Below are 17,030 nucleotides of genomic sequence, written 5' to 3'. Positions count from 1 at the left end.
CTTTGGAGCAGGTCAATTAGCTGGAATTTTCCTTTGATTTTTTTGCATGGGATTTCCACCTGGGAAACAGGCCGTTTTGTCTATATCAGTGGTTTATGTGCCATGTGAGCCTCCTCTCACTCTATATGTTTCACCCTATCAACATATCCTTCTATTCCTTTCTCCCCCTCATACCTTAAATGCATAAAGTTAGCCTTCTCTTTGTTCTTTCTCTCAGACTGGGTTCAATCCATTTACAATGGTACAGTAATGCCCAGACTGTGACTTTTGCTGGCCACTGGCCCATCCTGTTATAGGGATGAAATTTTGGAGTACTTTAGAAATAATGTGTTTGGTAGCTCCTGACCTACACATCAATGTTGCACCTCATCTAGAGAAATGGAAGAAGCTGAGATGTATTTTACTTATAGGCAAACATTTTTTTTTATGATTCTTTATTCTTTCAGAGATGTGGGTGTCACAGGCTCGGCCAGCATTTATTGTCCATCCCTAATTACCCTTGAGTGTTGGTGAGCTGCCTTTGTGAACTGCTGCAATCCCATGTGGCGTAGGTACACCCACAGTGCTGTTAAGGAGGGGGTTCCAGGATTTTGACCCAGTGACAGTGAAGGAATGATAGTTCCAAGTCAGGATGGTGTGACTTGGGGCGACCTTGTAGGTGGTGGTATTCCCATATGTGCACTACTCTTGTCCTTCTAGATAGTAGTAGTCGTGGGTTTGGAAGGTGCTGTCGAAGGGGCCTTGGTGAGTTGCTGCAGTGCGTCTTGTAGATGGTACATGCTGCTGGTGGAAGGAGTGAATGTTTGTTGGCACGCCGGCAATCGAGCAGACTGCTTTATCCTGGATGTTGTCAAATCTCTCCAGTGTCGATAGAGCTGCACTCATCCAGGCAAGTGGAGAGTATTCCATCACATTCCTGACTTCTGCCTTGTCTATGGTGGACAGGCTTTGGGGAGTCAGGAGGAATGCACAACTTGACTGGCTGGGATACTGATGGAGCTTTGGATATTTTGAGCATATTTCCCCTCTCATTCCAATCCAATGGTTTACCTCAGAATTTCAACATGACATACTGGGACTATAACCATTCCGAGACTGGGGAATAGGGGAGATAGATTTGTATCAATCCAAAGATTCTGATTAATTGAACCCAACCTGTCGTCCGCCCTCATCCACACCTTCCCTAAGATTTCTTGGAATTGGACAAGGTCTACAGAATCACTCACTCACTCACTCAGTGCAGTAGTCAGGAAGTCTTGAGGTAAACAGCTGCAAATGTGTCCTATAATGTGTGCTCCAGTTAGCTGCGCGCTTTGGGCACAATATTAGAGATTTAGAATATACATCCTAGGGAAAGCTGAACTAGGAATAATGCAAGGAAAAAGGGATCAGAGGATTTCGAGAATAAAGAATGCATAAAAGCAACATCGGCTTAGTGCAACGCATTTTGGAACCAGTTTAGAAGGAAACCCTTGGAATAATTGAATCACTAGGATATTGTACCAATAGAGATTGTTCATCAGTGTGAATGGCCCTCACTGCATTGTGTGCAGCATTGTTCCTGTGTCATACCCAGGCAGTTACTCAACTCTGCACTTGACTGTAAACCACAGTTGCGTAATATTTTATCTTTTTTTTTCAAAGTTTGTGAAATGTTACTAAATTTCATGACTGCCTTCAACTAGCCCTATGGCCTGGTCTGCAGTTGCTCAGCCTGGGCTGTTAATGCAGTTCATGAGCATGTGGTTGGCATAGTGGTGCTAAAATTGAACTTGGGCTGGGGCGCCGAACAGGCAGAATCACGCTGCTCACCTGTTAGGGGAATGTGAGGGAGAGGGGAATAGTGGGATGTGCTGATAGGTGAGAATAGTTAGGGTGGGAGGAGGCCTGTGTGGGGCTTAGACACCAGCGTAGCTCAGTTCTGTGCTGTGATGTTAAAGCAACACACCGGCCGTTTGGTTCTAGTGAAATCGATGGAGCTGATTTTCAGACAGAGGGCATTACGTGCAACCAATGCAATACCACCTGTTGTACGTTGCTCCACCAGTGTATAGTTCCACCCATATACACTTGAGGATGCCTGTTGTGCCATCATCACCCAGCCTTGCGGAGGGCTTGGCAGATACTGCTCACTGCAGTAACGAAGAAATTTCAGCACACAAAAGAGTTCAAATGAAAAGTTGATTCAAATAATACAAATAAAAATATCAAGCCCAACTCTTAATACAGACTCCAACTAACTGAGACCTTTCATATATGCAATCTTGACTCTAGGTAGGAAGGCCCATTGAACTGGTATTTATTATTGTGTTTTACAGGCAGCGTTACCCATGGGTAGAAATTGCATCCAATGCTTTGGTGTGTTGGGAACGCTATTGAAATTAGTCCCAAGAATCATGCTGTTTGCCCTCTTTTAACTGATTTTGCCAATTTGTGTGTGATATGAACAGAAAAAATAAAATTATACAGAGGGGATAAAGTCTCAGTGGAGTCTTTATTTACTGCACACTCGAACCCAAAACACATCCTATCTGTTAGATAATTTGTGGAACATTCTCTCATTTTAAATGCTGCAGTTGGGGGAATTTAGTCCACATTTTAACCAAGAAAGTCCACATTAGTCCTTTTAAACTGATCCTCGATTTCAGTGCATCTCCTGCACAGAGTAAGTTTTCTCAAAGGTACAATAATCGAGCGTGCACAGGTATCAGCTATGGTTCGGTGGAGAGCACTTTCTCCTAATGAGTCAGGCGGTCATGGGCTCAGGCTCCACTCTAGAGACCTTGAGCACAAAATCTGAGCTGCCTCCACAGTGCAGCACTTCACTGGTGGAGGTGCTGTCTTTTGAATGGGGGATTAAATCAAGGCTCCATCTGCCCCCTCGGGTGCATGTAAAGATTCCACGAGCCCAGGAAGAGCAGGAGAGTTTCTCAATGTCCTGGCCGACATCACTGAAGCTGATTATCTGCTCGGTACTTTGCTGTCTGGGAGGAACCTAGCCTTTTGGCTGCTGTGTCCTACATTACAACAGTGACTACGTTTCAAAAGGGCTTCGGGGTGTCATGCATTTGTGAAAAACTCATCAATTTTCTTTTCATGTTTCAAAGACTGCTGAATCGTCATCTCGTTGTACCTTTTTGATGTTTCCATTCTCAATCCAGTCAGCCTTGTGTTTTCCCTGAATGCAATTGCCAGTTTGAGGGGCAGGCCTCAATCATGCCTACAATTAGCTGGACTGGAGCTGCCCAGATTCATGCAGAGCTGACGGACAATGAGGAATTTCTCTCTCTCACACACACACACACACATAGGTTAAGGATTTTTATTTTAAGATCTGCATTGCAGTCTTGTGCACGTTTTAGAGTGATGGGACACAGCAGATGGGGTCCCCTAACGTGCAAAGTGTCAAAAGCATTGGATGTGGGAACAAAAGGAGGCCATTCAGCCCCTTGAACCTGTTCCGTCATTCAATCAGATCATGGCTGACCTGAACCTCAACTCCAGTTACCTGCCTTTGCTCCATACCCATTAACACCACGACACAGTAAAAGTCTCTTCATCTCAGTCCTGAAAGCCCCAGCAGCCACAGCTTTTTGAGAGAGAGTTCCAAGTTTCTGCCACCCTTTATAAGTACTGTGCAGCACAGTAGTATATCGTCGGCAGGGCATGACCCCTGGGCATCCTAATTGAGTCTGGGCCCCTTGAAGTCTTGTGGCATCAGATCAAACATGAGCAAGGGAATCTCCTGCTGGTTACCACCTATTACCCTCCCTCAGCTGATGAATCAGTACTCCTCCATGTTGAACACCACTGAAGCTACAAGAGCAGGTCAGAGGCTGGAAATTCTGTAGTGAGTAACTACCTTCTGAATCATCAAAGCCTGTCCACTATCTATAAAGCACAAGTCAGGAGTGTGATGGAATACTCTGCACTTGTCTGGATGAGCGCAGCTCCAACAGAACTCAAGAAGCTCGACACCATTCAGGATAAAGCAGCCTGCTTCATCGGCACTCTATCCACCACCTTAAACATTCACTCCCTCCAGCACCAACGCACAGTGGCAGCATTTACAAGATGCCCTGCAGCAACTCATCAGGGCTTCTTCAACAGCACCTTCCAAACCCACGACCTCTACCACCTAGAAGGACAAGAGCAGCAGATAGGAGGAACACCACCACCTGGAAGTTCCCCTCCATGTCACTCACCATCCTGACTTGGAAATATTTTGCAGTTCCTTCACTGTTGCTGGGTCAAAATCCAGGAACCCCCTTCCTAACAGCACTGTGAGTGTACCTACACCACATCGACTGCAGCGGTTCAAGGATTTCTCAAGGGTAATTAGGGATGGGCAATAAACGCTGGCCCAGCCAGGGATGTTCATGCGCCATGAATAAATAAAAAGTCTTAAAGGGATTAGCTCTAATTTGAAATTTATGCTTGTTTGTTCTGAATCCCCCAATCAGTGGAAATTCTTTGGCTGTTTCTATCCTATCGAATTCCTTTATAATTTTAAACCCTTCCATTAGGTAACCCCTCAAACCTCGAAACCCGTGGGAATACAAACCCAAATGCATTTCAAGCTGTGATTCTTAAGCAAAGTCAGCCATCTCAGGATTTGAATTAGTTCCTGTCAACAACATTCAGGAAACAAATCGATCTCTTTGCAGTCCATTAAGTTATTTTTCAAATAGCTTCACACCCACATGGCCTAATAGAAGTGATATGAGAAATATTGAGAATGAAGAGAACATTTTCATTTTCCTTTTGAAATAAGTCAAAAGCTCTATGCTATGACTAAAGCAGAGCATCTGAGTCCAAGTGAGCAATTCCAGGTGGGCGTTACGTAGAATTATAGAGTGTTTATAATACAGAAACAGACCATCCAGCCCAACTGGTCAATGCTGGTGTTTATGTTCAACATTAGCTTCTGCCTTCCCCCCTACTTTCCTCTAACCCTATCAGTATATCCTCCTCATGTGTTTATCTGGCGTCCTCTAATTGCATCTAGACTGTTCATCTCAACTACTCCTTGTGATAATTAGTTCCACATTCTAACAATTCTTTGATTAAATAAAGTTATCTCCTGAATTCGCTATCTGATTTATTAGATTTAAGGCTCCTAGTTCTGGTCTCATGCACAATTTGAAACATCATCTCTATGTCTACCCTATCAAATCCTTAAAATCAGGGTCTCTCAGCCTCCTCCTTTCCGGAGATTTGATATAACCTCTCACTTCTGGTATCTTTGTAAATTTTGGCCTGCTGCATTGTTCCAGTGAAGCCCAAAGCAAACTGGAGGAACAGCACCTTATCTTCCAATTAAACACATTACAGCCTTCCGGACTTAACACCAAATTCAACAACTTCAGACCATGAACTCTCTCTTCCATTTTTATCTTTTAAAAAAAAAATTCCCAAACCTTCACCACCCCCCCACCGCCAACCTATGGGGCCATCTGTAACTTGTTCTTATGTTCTGCTTTCATAGAGTGCTGACCCTTGTTCTGCTTTTAACATATTCTGCTATCTTATGTTTATGCCACTATTAGCACTTTATTTAGTCTTTAACACTACCATCAACACTCTCTTTGTCTTGTGTCCATGATATCTTTGTCAAATCTCTCCTGAGCTCCCACCTATCCATGACCTTCTATTTTGCTCCACCTGCTCCTCAACAGTATAGTAACCATCACATTTCTATCTCTCTTCAGCTCAGAAGAGGAATATGGACTTGAAACATTAACTGTGTTTCTCTCCCCACAGAAGCTGCCAGACCTGCTGAGTTTTTCCAGCACTTTGTTTTTATTACCCTGAAAATGTCTACTTTTCAAGTATTTATTGAGTTCCCTTTTGAAAGTTACTATTGAACCTGCTTCCACCACCATAAAGTCATAGAGATCTACAGCCTTTTGAACCATCGAGTCTGCGCCAGTCAAATGAGTACCTGACTATCCTAATCCCATTTTCCAGCACTAGGCCCATAGCCCTGTATGCCATGGCATCACAAATGCACATCCAAATTTTTCTTAAATGTTATGAGGGCTTCAGGCAGTGAGTTCCAGATTCCCATCACCCTCTGGGTGAAAAAATTCTTCCTCACATCCCCTCTAAACCTCCTGCCCCTTACCTTAAATCTATGCCCCCTGGTTATTGATCCATCCACCAAGGGGTAATGTTCCTTCCTTTCCGCCCTATCTATGTCCCTCATAACTTTATACATCTCAATCGTGACCCCCCTCAATTTCCTCTGCTCCAGGGAAAATAACCCCAGTCTATCCAATTACTCCTCATAACTAAAACTCTCCAGCCCAGGCAACATCCTGGTAAATCTCCTCTGCACTCTCTCTAGTGCAATCACATCCTTCCTATAACGCGGATTCAGAACTGCATGCAAGACTCTAGCTGTGGCCTAACCAGCATTTTATGCAGTTCCAGCATAACCTCCCTGCTCTTATATTCTATGCCTCGGCTAATAAAGGCAAGTATCCCATATGCCTTCTTAACCACCTGTCCTGCTACCTTAAGGAACCGGTGGATGTGCACACCAAGGTCCCTCTGATCCTCAGTACTTCCCAGGGTCCTACCATTCATCGTGTATTCCCGTGCCTTGTTTGTCCTGCCCGAGTGCATCACCTCACACTTATCCAGATTAAATTCCATTTGCCACTGATCAGCCCACCTGACCAACCCATCTATATCCTCCTGTAATCTAAGGCTATCCTCCTCACTATTTGTGTCATCCACGAACTTACTGATCAACCCTCCTACATTAAAGTCTAAATCATTTGTATATACCACAAACAGCAAGGGACCCAACACCGATCCCTGTGGAATCCCACTGGACACAGGCATCCAGTCACAAAAACACGCCTTGACATCATCCTCTGCTTCCTGACACTCAGCCAATTCTGCATCCAATTTACCAAATTGCCTTAGATCCCATGGGCTCTTACCTTCGTTATCAGTCACCCATGTGGGACCTTATCAAAAGCCTTGCTGAAGTCCAAGCAGACTACATCAAATGCATTGCCCTCATCTACACACCTGGTCACCTCTTTGAAAAATTCAATCAAACTGGTCAGACATGATCTCCCTTTAACAAAACCATGCTGATTGTCCTTGATTAATCCCTGTCTCTCCAAGTGTAGATTAATTCTATCCCTCAGAATTGCTTCCAATAGTTTCCCCAACACTGAGGTTAGACTGACTGGCCTGTAGTCCCCTGGTTTATCCCTTCCTCCCTTCTTGAATAATGGTACCACATTGACTGTCCTCCAGTCCTCTGGCACCTCTCCTGTGGCCAGAGAGGTATTGAAAATTATTGCCAGTGCCCTTGCTATCTCCTCCCTTGCCTCACGCAACACCCTGGGATACATTTCATCCGGGCCTGGAGATTTATATACTTTTAAGCCTGCCAGACCACTTAGAGCCTCCCCCCTTTCTATGCTAATTTCTTCAATTATATCACAGTCCTTCTGTCTGATTTCCATACCCACATCATCCCTCTCACTTGTGAACACTGACACAAAGTATTCATTTAGAACCCTACCTACATCTTCCGGCTCCACACACAAATTACCACTATGGTCCTTAATGGGCCCTACTCTTTCCCTTATAAAAACAAAAGAATTGCGGATGCTGGAAATCCAAAACAAAAACAGAATTACCTGGAAAAACTCAGCAGGTCCGGCAGCATCGGCGGAGAAGAAAAGAGTTGACGTTTCGAGTCCTCATGACCCTTCGACAGAACTTGATTCTTTCCCTAGTTATCCTCTTACTCTTAATGTACTTGTAAAATAACTTTGGATTTTCCTTTATTTTACCTGCCAGTTTTCTCATGCCCCCTTTTTGCTCTCCTAATTTCCTGTTTTAAGTTCCCCCCTACACATTCTATACTCCTCTCAGGCTTTTGTTGTTTTGAGCCCTCAGTATCTGCCATAAGCCTCCCTTTTTCTCTTTATCCAATCCTGTATATCCCTCAACATCCAGGGTTCCCTGGATTTATTGGTCCCACCCCTTATCTTTACTGGAATATGATGGTCCTGTACTCTCCCTATTTCCTTCTTGAATGAGTCCCACTGCTCTGATGCATATTTACCTAAAAGTATTTGGTCCTTGTCCACTCTGGCCAAATCATATCTGATCTTATTAAAATCGGCCTTCCCCCAATTTAGAACTCTGATTTCTGGCCCGTCCTTGTCCTTTTCCATAACAACCTTGAAACTAACGGAGTTATGATCACTATCTGCAAAATGCTCTCCCACTGATACCTCTACCACTTGCCCGGCTTTATTCCCTAAAATTAAATCCAGGACCGCCCCTTCTCTTGTAGGACCTTCTACGAACTGACTTAAAAAGCTCTCCTGGATGCATTTCAAGAATTCGGTTCCCTTTAAACCTATCACACTATGACTGACCCAGCTAATGATGGGGAAGTTGAAACCCCCCACTATGACTACCCTATTATTATCTCAGGTCTCTCTCTCTCTACTAGTCTGTCAAAGTGAGGAGGACACTGGTCAGGGAGTGCAGCCTGTGGCAAGAGTTTGCACATGGAGTCTTTTACTGTGGGGAGACTGTTGCACTGCAGCTTCCACACAATTCAGGCTGACCCAGAAACTCGCCGGATGTTACTGCCTGCCACAGGGGAGATGGTGGCATAATGGCAATGTCAGTAAACTCGTAATCCAGAGGCCCAGGCTAATGCTCTGGTGACAAGGGTTTGAATCCTGCCCCAGCAGCTGGTGAAATTTGAATCCAGTTAATAAAATCTGGAATATAAAGCTAGTCTCAGTGACCATGCAACTATCTTTGATTGTTGTAAGAACCTATCTGCTTCACTAATGCCCTTTAGGGAAGGAAACCAGCAATCCTTACCTGTCGAAGGGTCATGAGGACTCAAAACGTCAACTCTTTTCTTCTCCGCCGATGCTGCCAGACCTGCTGAGTTTTTCCAGGTAATTCTGTTTTTGTTTTGGATTTCCAGCATCCGCAGTTTTTTTGTTTTTAATCCTTACCTGGTCTGGCCTACACGTGACTCCAGATCCACAACCATATGGTTGACACTTAATAGTGCTCTGAAATGGCTCAGCCAGCCAGTCAGTTCAAAGGCAACTAAGGATGGACAACAAATGCTGACATTGCCAACGATACCCACATTCCATGAAAGAATAAATTTTAAATACGAATGTGTAACAGAAGGATTTAACAAGTTTGGTAATCTGTTCGACCACATTGTAATCATACCTTCCATGGTCATCAAGTCCTGGGGTAGGACTCAAACCCAGAACTAGAGGCAGAGATGCTACCGACTGTGACAGAAGATCTCCTTCCATTGAGGTCTAATAAGGAGGCAGATGACACAGAAGAGGAAGAGGATGGGATTACAACATTTCTGGCTTTGAAAAGCTGCTTTTTGAGGGGCAATCCTCCCATGCAAAGTCTCCTCATTCAGTCATTGAGATAGTCTGACAAAGGCTGGATGTCAACTGTATCCTCTCGGACTCCATGCTTTGATAAAGTAGCAGCTTGTATTATTATAGAGCTTTTAATGTAGAAAAAATAATGGACTTCAAGACGCCTGAATGAAATGGGCAATGAGACAAAGTGGGGGATCAGGTGACTAACCAAAAGCATGGTAAAAGAGTTGGGGGGGTTTGGTTTAAATGAGTGTTATACAGGAGGAGAGGGACATGGCACGGAGGATTAGGTAGAGAATGCCTGAGAATTGGATGTAGGTAGTAGGAGGCAAAACAACTAATGGGCGGGAGTTATTCAAGAAGTCAGAGTTAGAGGAAATCAGAGTATGGGATGTTCTAAATCAGTGACACAAGAATGCAAGGTCTGCACAGTTTGTGAGCAACAGATCGCCAAACAGATTGGTCCCACCGTGATCTATCCAGGACACAGGTCTATGCCAGATATCCTTCTCTGTGACTCTCTGAATTCACACCAGCCAGTTCAGCTTGTGAGAACAGTCCTGAAGGTCGGTTTTGCTGATGTGTCATTTCTGTCAGAAGCACTGTCAAACTAGATCACAATGTTCGCTGAAGTCAACCCTGTAGTCCAGTATAGTGATAGTGAGTGGTTTATAAAATTTGTAGCGGTTTATGTTTGTTAGAAACCTTAAGATTTCCCCTCACCACAGTAAACATTAGAGTTTCAGACCTCATATTCTCAAAAGCCTCCTTATCCCAAACCTGCCATTACAGCAGGAGAAATAACACTGACTCCTTCTCGGTATAAAGAAGGGTACAGTTTTCCAGGGAGGGAGAGGAGATTTGGTCTAGGTCCTGTGACTATAAGGGAGCACAGGGCTGTGGCCTGGGGCTGACTTGTGGGCAGATACTTTTTCTGTCACTGTCACATGATCCCACAGAGCCACAATATAACTGTGACTAGTGCTTCTGGAAGCTGCTTCAATTGTATGGCCAATTGGGCAAAGGGACCTGAGGGTTGGGGCTAAAAGGGAGCAGTAGACTGGGCTTTGAGGGAGAGTAGAAGAGCTGAGGCCAGAAACGAAAGGTTTTGTGGGAATGGAGCCTCAGGTTAATAGGGAGATGGTCTAGATCTGGTTCTGGGCCTGTATCTGGTTCTGGATTTGAGTCGAGTTCTAGATCTGGATATTGATTTGAGTCAAGTTCTGGATCTGGATCTGCTTTTTCATTTTAATCTAGTTCTGGATTCAGGCAGATCAAGGACACCAGAAACTCCTTTGGTTCAGCTGCAATTTTCTCCCTCTCCTGCAAGGGTGCTGACAAACAGTCCCATGAATACCAGCTAACTCACTTACTTCCTGCAAGTGGCAATCCTTCTGATGCCACTCTGGAGGCTGTATAACTTTGTGAGGTGCCACAGTTGACCTTAATCTTGTCTTTACTTAATCTGCAAATGCAATGAGTCATTGGGGAACATTCAAGAGCGAGAAGCCTGGCTGATTGGTACTCCTCTCTAGACTGAACACATTGAAGGCTCTGACTAAGATTAACTAATTCACATCTGACTGTGTATTAAATGTGGATGAGTGTATCGCCAAACAGTGTGTGTTGCATCCTCTTTAAACACATTATTGAGGGGATGATCAGGAATAAAATAAACTTTTTCAGAGAGTTTATTTTTCAGAGTTTTGATTCTGTAACTTTGACATAGGCCAAACAACGTAAAGGAATCTTCCAAATCTCTAGCAGAAATAACAGAGCAACATATTAGCCACTAAACTCTTTAATATTTAACCTTAATTGTTTTTTGTATGTACATTGAGATTTCTCTTTTCTGCATGGACATGGCTGTCACCACATTTCCAATCAGTCTGTTGGCTCTGGCTGTCTAAATGGATTGAAACTGCATTAGAGTTGGGAGCAGGTAGGGATTTGGACAATAGCCTCAGCCAATAGCCCAAATCTGAACCTAAACAGAGAATCTCTCCACATGTTGCTATGCTATGGAGTCTTTCAGGGATTGTTGCTATGGTAGCGGGTCCCAGGGGTGAAGTCATGGTGTCTCTGGGTGTTGTTGTGTTACTCAATTCCTTGTTTGTGTGGCTGTGCAGCTGAGACCATGGAGCTAAAACTCTTGTTTCTTCTGAATCCAGGGATGGTCCTGCTTGGAAAAACAAATTTCTTCTGGAATATTAATCTACTCTAATAAAAAAATGACCTCAGTTTGGCTTTGCAGGGCCTTGTCTGAAGGCTGTGCTTTAGATGTGAGCCCGGGGAGCTAGAGTGTGGTGAAGGGTATCAAAGCCAAACAAGAGGTTATCCTGATCCAACACACACAAACACTCACGCAATTCCCAACTGGAGTCACACGAGCAGTGGCAGGCTCTATTAATGATAGGTTTGTACACGATAGCCATGATCTCCAAAGCACCACCTTCATGCTTTCCCATTGAACCAACATCAGACATTGTTGGTTTCGAAATGATGAAGCAGCTAATCTCACCTGCAAAGACAAATTTCAACAAAGGGGGAAAAGCGAGGTGGTGGCACAGTGATATTGTCATTGGATTAATATTCCAGCAGCCTAGAGTAATGCTCTGGGGACCTGGGTTCAAATCCCACCATATCAGATAGTGAAACTTGAATTCCGCAGAAATCTGGAATTACAAGATAACTACAAAACCATTACTACAAAAATCCAACTGGTTCACTGATGCCCTTTAGGGAATAAATCTGCTGGTCTGGCCTCCATGTGACTCTTGATCCACAGCAATGTGGTTGACTCTTAAATGCCACCTGAACAAGGTCAATTAGGGATGGGCAATAAATACTGACCTGGCCAGTGATGCCCACATCCCACAAACAGATAGGAAGAAATATTTTTTTAAATCAGCTTATCTACAAAACACAACAGCCATTTTCTTGTCAAAAAGCAGAATACTTCTGGAAATTGGAAATAAAAACAGAAAATGCTGGAAATATTCAGCAGCATTTGTGGAGTGAGAAACAGAGTTAACATGTCAATTTCAGAGTCGATGACCCTTCATCAGAGCTGAAAAAGTCAGAGATGTAAATGTAGCCATTTTGTTGTAATTTTTCTTGAGGCGTGGACAAGACTGAAATGGTAGTGATTATGGCCCATCCCTATTTGCCATGGGGACCATAAGTGTTAACCATGTAGTGTGGGACTGGATTCGCAAATAGTTCTGGGTAAATTGGTGGAGCAATTTGATTTCTATAGTAACCCAGTTCCCTGATACTAGGCCACAAATCACCAAATTTATTTAAGTTAATTTCCTAACTTGTTCCTGGTGGGATTTGAACTTGTCATTCGGTTACTAGTCTGGTACCATAACTATACCAAATAACAAAGCTATTGTGAATGTGCTTTAAAGGGAGCAGCACCCAGTTACTGGTGAGACCCAGCAGTTCCATGTTCAATTCCCAGCCTGTGATGAATTGCATCCATTCAATAGCCTACCCAGTGACTCCCGTACCAAGAAGAGTTGCCCTGGGAGTCCTCAACATCAACTCCAGACCCCATGAACTCTCATGGCATCAGGTCAAATATGGGCAAGGAAACCTCCTGCTGGAGAGCAACTGAGCTCGGGATCAGATTCAGCAATGCCCCATACAGTCAAATAGTTAACAACTCTCCTGTTCCAGTCTCACACATCAGGAGGGCTGCTTGGTCCTGACAGAGGAGGTGGTGGTGTCTTAGTGGTAATATCACAGGACTAGTACTCCAGATACCCAGCCTAATACTCTGGGAACATGGGTTCAAACCCCACCATTGCAGCTGGAACTTAAATTCAACTTTTTAAAAAAAAAAATCAGTAATGGTAACCACAAAACTCTTGTTAATTGTTGTAAAAAACCGTCTTGTTCATTTAGGTCCTTACCTGGTCTGGCCTACATTTGACTCCAGGTCCACAGCAATGTGGTTGACTGTTAACTGGCCTCTGAAATGGCCTAGCAAGCTAGCCAGTTGGATCATACCGCTACATTTTCAAAAATGAATGTCAGGTCCACCTGGCAGTGGCCTAGACGCTGGAAACGACAACGGCACACTTAGCCCTGTCGACCCAGCAAAGTCCTTCTTACTAACATCTGGGGGCTTGTGCCAAAATTAGGGAAACTGTCTCACAGGCTAGTTAAGCCACAGCCTGACACAGTCCTCCGCACTAAATGATACCTTACAGACAATATCCCAGACACCACCATCACCATCCAGACCCATCAGAGGTGGCAGCACAGTGGTATGCAGTCAGGAGGGAGTTGCCCTGGGAATCCTCAACATCAACTCCGGACCCCAAGACGTCTCATGGCATCAGGTCAAACACAGGCAAGGAAACCTCCTGCCGTTTACCACGTACCACCCTCCCTCAGCTGATGAATCCACTTGGAAGAAGTACTGAGTGTGGCAGGGGCACAGAATGTACTCTGGGTGGGGGACTTCAATGACCAAGATTGACTAGGTAGTACCGCTACTGGCTGAGCTGTCCAAGTCCTGAGCTGCTAGGTTGGATTAGCGGCAAGTGGTAAGGGAACCAATAAGAGGGGAAAAACCTAATTGACCCCATCCTCACCAATCTACCTGTCACAGATGCATCTGTCCATGACAGTATTGGTAGGAGTGTTGGCATAGCCAGTGAAACTCGCCTCCCATGAAAGAATAACTTCAAAAAATAACATCAATTAACAGCTGATGTCCATGAAACCAGATCCCCAGCGTGACAACACATTCAAACAATGTGCAAATCCAGACATACGTTTGTTATAGATGCTATGTAAAGGGATGTTCTTGTTGTTGTCACCTGTTATGGAGTCTGTGCCTCTCTTGACCAGGTTTTCTACGCACTCCTCAGTCTGAAACCTAGATCCAGGAAATGAAAAACGTGCCCAGGATTAATAATTTGGGTGTCAGCCGTGACTGGGTTGCACTATCACCTCTGAGTCAGAAGGTTGTGGGACCAAGCTGCACTCCAAGGACTTAAGTACAAAATCTGGGAGGACACTTTACAGTCGGAGGGAGTGCTACACTATCAGAGGCGCCATCAAGAAACCAAAGCCACATCTGCCTTCTCGGTTAGATTTAATGATCATGTGGCACGAGTTGAAAAAAAGCAAGACTCCCCAATGACCTGGCTAACACTTAACCCTTTGAGCGTTGATTGCCTGCTGAGTTTCCAACATTACAACAGTGACGGCATTCCAAAAAGTCCCTCACTGGCTGCAAAGTGCTTTGGGGCAACCTGTGGTCATAAATGGTGCTACAGAAGTGCATGTTCTTTCTTTCTAACCAGTATGGCTCCAAGATGGCGACCTTGCCATTAAGCTATCAAAATGGCTCTCCGTGACTCCTTCCATACCTAAGCTAAAGCCTGTGGCTTGGGGATATACTGCTCACCTGTACTGTCCCCCAGTTGGGACAGCAGCTTCTGAACACACTAGAATGTGTTACAACAACAACCTGTGTTTATATAGCACCTTAATGAAGTATAATGTCCCAAGGCACTTCACAGGAGGGCAATCAGACAAAATTTGGCACCGAGCCATATAAGGAGATATTAAGGCAGACACTAAAAGCTTTCTCGGGCGTTAAGAGGAGATGGAGAGGTTTAGGGAGGGAGTTCCAGAGCTTAAGGCTCGGCAGCTGAAAACACGGCCACCAATGGAGGGGAGAAGGGACTGGGACTGGGATTGACAAGAGGTCAGAATTGGAGGACCTGGAGGGCTGTAGGCCTTGAGGAGGTTACAGAGATATGGAGGGGAGAGGCATGGAAGGATTTGAACACAAGGATAAGAACAGCTTTGGTACATGTGTGGCTCTGCTCAAACATATCTGACAGTGAAACGGATAAAGTTAGAAAAAAATCAACTGAAAAGCCAGTTTCAAGGTAACATTGGAACCTTAAAAGCTGTCCAAAGACTCTGATTCAGTTAGCATTGTGTCATGGTGATCCCAACATGAACAGTTAATATGGTGTCGGACCAGTGCCTACATGGTAACTTTTTATTTATTTGCTTGTATGCAAGATCTTGTAGCTGTAATTATAGAACAGTCTTTGCTAAGGCTCCTGAGTCTCTGCTGATGGGTGCTGTGTTTTAGCTTGGCCCTGCTGTATGCTCAGGAGTCTGAATTGCTTTAGCTGAGTATCCAGAACCCAGGCTCCACCCTCTCGGAGAGGCCTCCACGCTTTGAATTGCCAGCTGCAGATTGACTTCCTCCAAAGGTTACTCAAAGTCATTGCACTGACACAGTAATAGCTGCGGAGCGAGGCGGAGACCTTGTCTAGGCAGGAATGAATGGGGGAGGGAGGGAGGGAAAGGGGATTGACAAGCAGGCTGGATTACTCAGCATCGCCTGATAATTCAGAGCAAAAAAAAACAGCACCGCCCTATCATACCTTGTGCTGTGCCTATAACATCCTATTCCCTTCAGTCATGCCTAAGTATTCAGAACACAGAATCAGGCCATTTGATCTATGCCAGTGTCTGTGCTCCACATAAGCCTCCTCCCAGCCCTCTTCATCTCACCCCATTGACTTTTGGCTCTATTCTTTTCCACCTCATGTAACTATTTACCTTCCCCAAAACCTATAGGAACATAGGAAATAGGAGCAGTAGGCCATTTGACCCTTTCAGCCTGTTCTCTCATTCATTCCAATCGTCTACTTCAATGTCATTTTCCCACACCATCTTGTTGTGAAAACTATACTTACCTCGCTGAGAGCAGAGGTTGGGAAATAACTCCTGACGGACCTCGGAGCTTTTGAGCATGGGCTGCACATGCGCAGTTTGGCAACTTTTGCATTCTTTGGGCCTGTGTAAGAAGTGTTCTTCCGTGTAAGAAGGAAAAAACCAGCATGGAAACAAGGGTCATGTGACCGGAAGAAGCGCGCCATTGCCGGAAAGTGTCCCAGGCAGGGGGCAGAGAGAAGTCCCAAAGGGGAGAGGGAACAGGGAGAGGTCCCAAAGAAGATTGAAGCCGTATGAGGTGGGCCATCATTGATGCTATCTGAGTTGGAGCAACTTTTAGAGAGTTCCCAGGTTAGATCTTCGAAGGTGAAGACTGGAATCCCTCGTGACAGAGACAGAGTTTCAGTGAGATTGGTTAACTCACAGTGATTACTGATGTCTGGGAGCTTGTGGGGATGCAGTTGTTGAGAAATCCATGGAATCTGTCTTGGTCGCATCCATCATTTCTTATGCAATGTGGTCTGTCCAACCACAGGTTGCTTGCTAATTCACATGTACCTCATGTTAGAGTAAAAGATATATATTGTAAATTGTTTCATCTTTCTGACCTTGCATCGTAAAGTTTATTTTTGTTTGTTCAAAATCTGCGGAATCTTGTGGCTTTATTACTTTAGCAGGTGTCCTGAATCTCAAACTTTGTCTACTTTAAAAAAAGTTATTGGGTCCCGAACCGATCTTACCAAAAGCCTGAGGGTCTGGCCTAGGATCATAACGATCCCCATAACCCTTGATATCATCAGTATCTAGAAAGCTCTTGATCTCAGTCTTTAACATACTCAATGACTGAGCATCCATGCCCTCTGGAGCAGAGAATTCCAAAGATTCACCACC

The sequence above is a fragment of the Carcharodon carcharias genome, chromosome 28, assembly GCF_017639515.1.
Source record: "Carcharodon carcharias isolate sCarCar2 chromosome 28, sCarCar2.pri, whole genome shotgun sequence".
In the NCBI taxonomy this organism is placed as follows: domain Eukaryota; kingdom Metazoa; phylum Chordata; class Chondrichthyes; order Lamniformes; family Lamnidae; genus Carcharodon; species Carcharodon carcharias.
Note: the sequence above shows the minus strand (reverse complement) of the source record.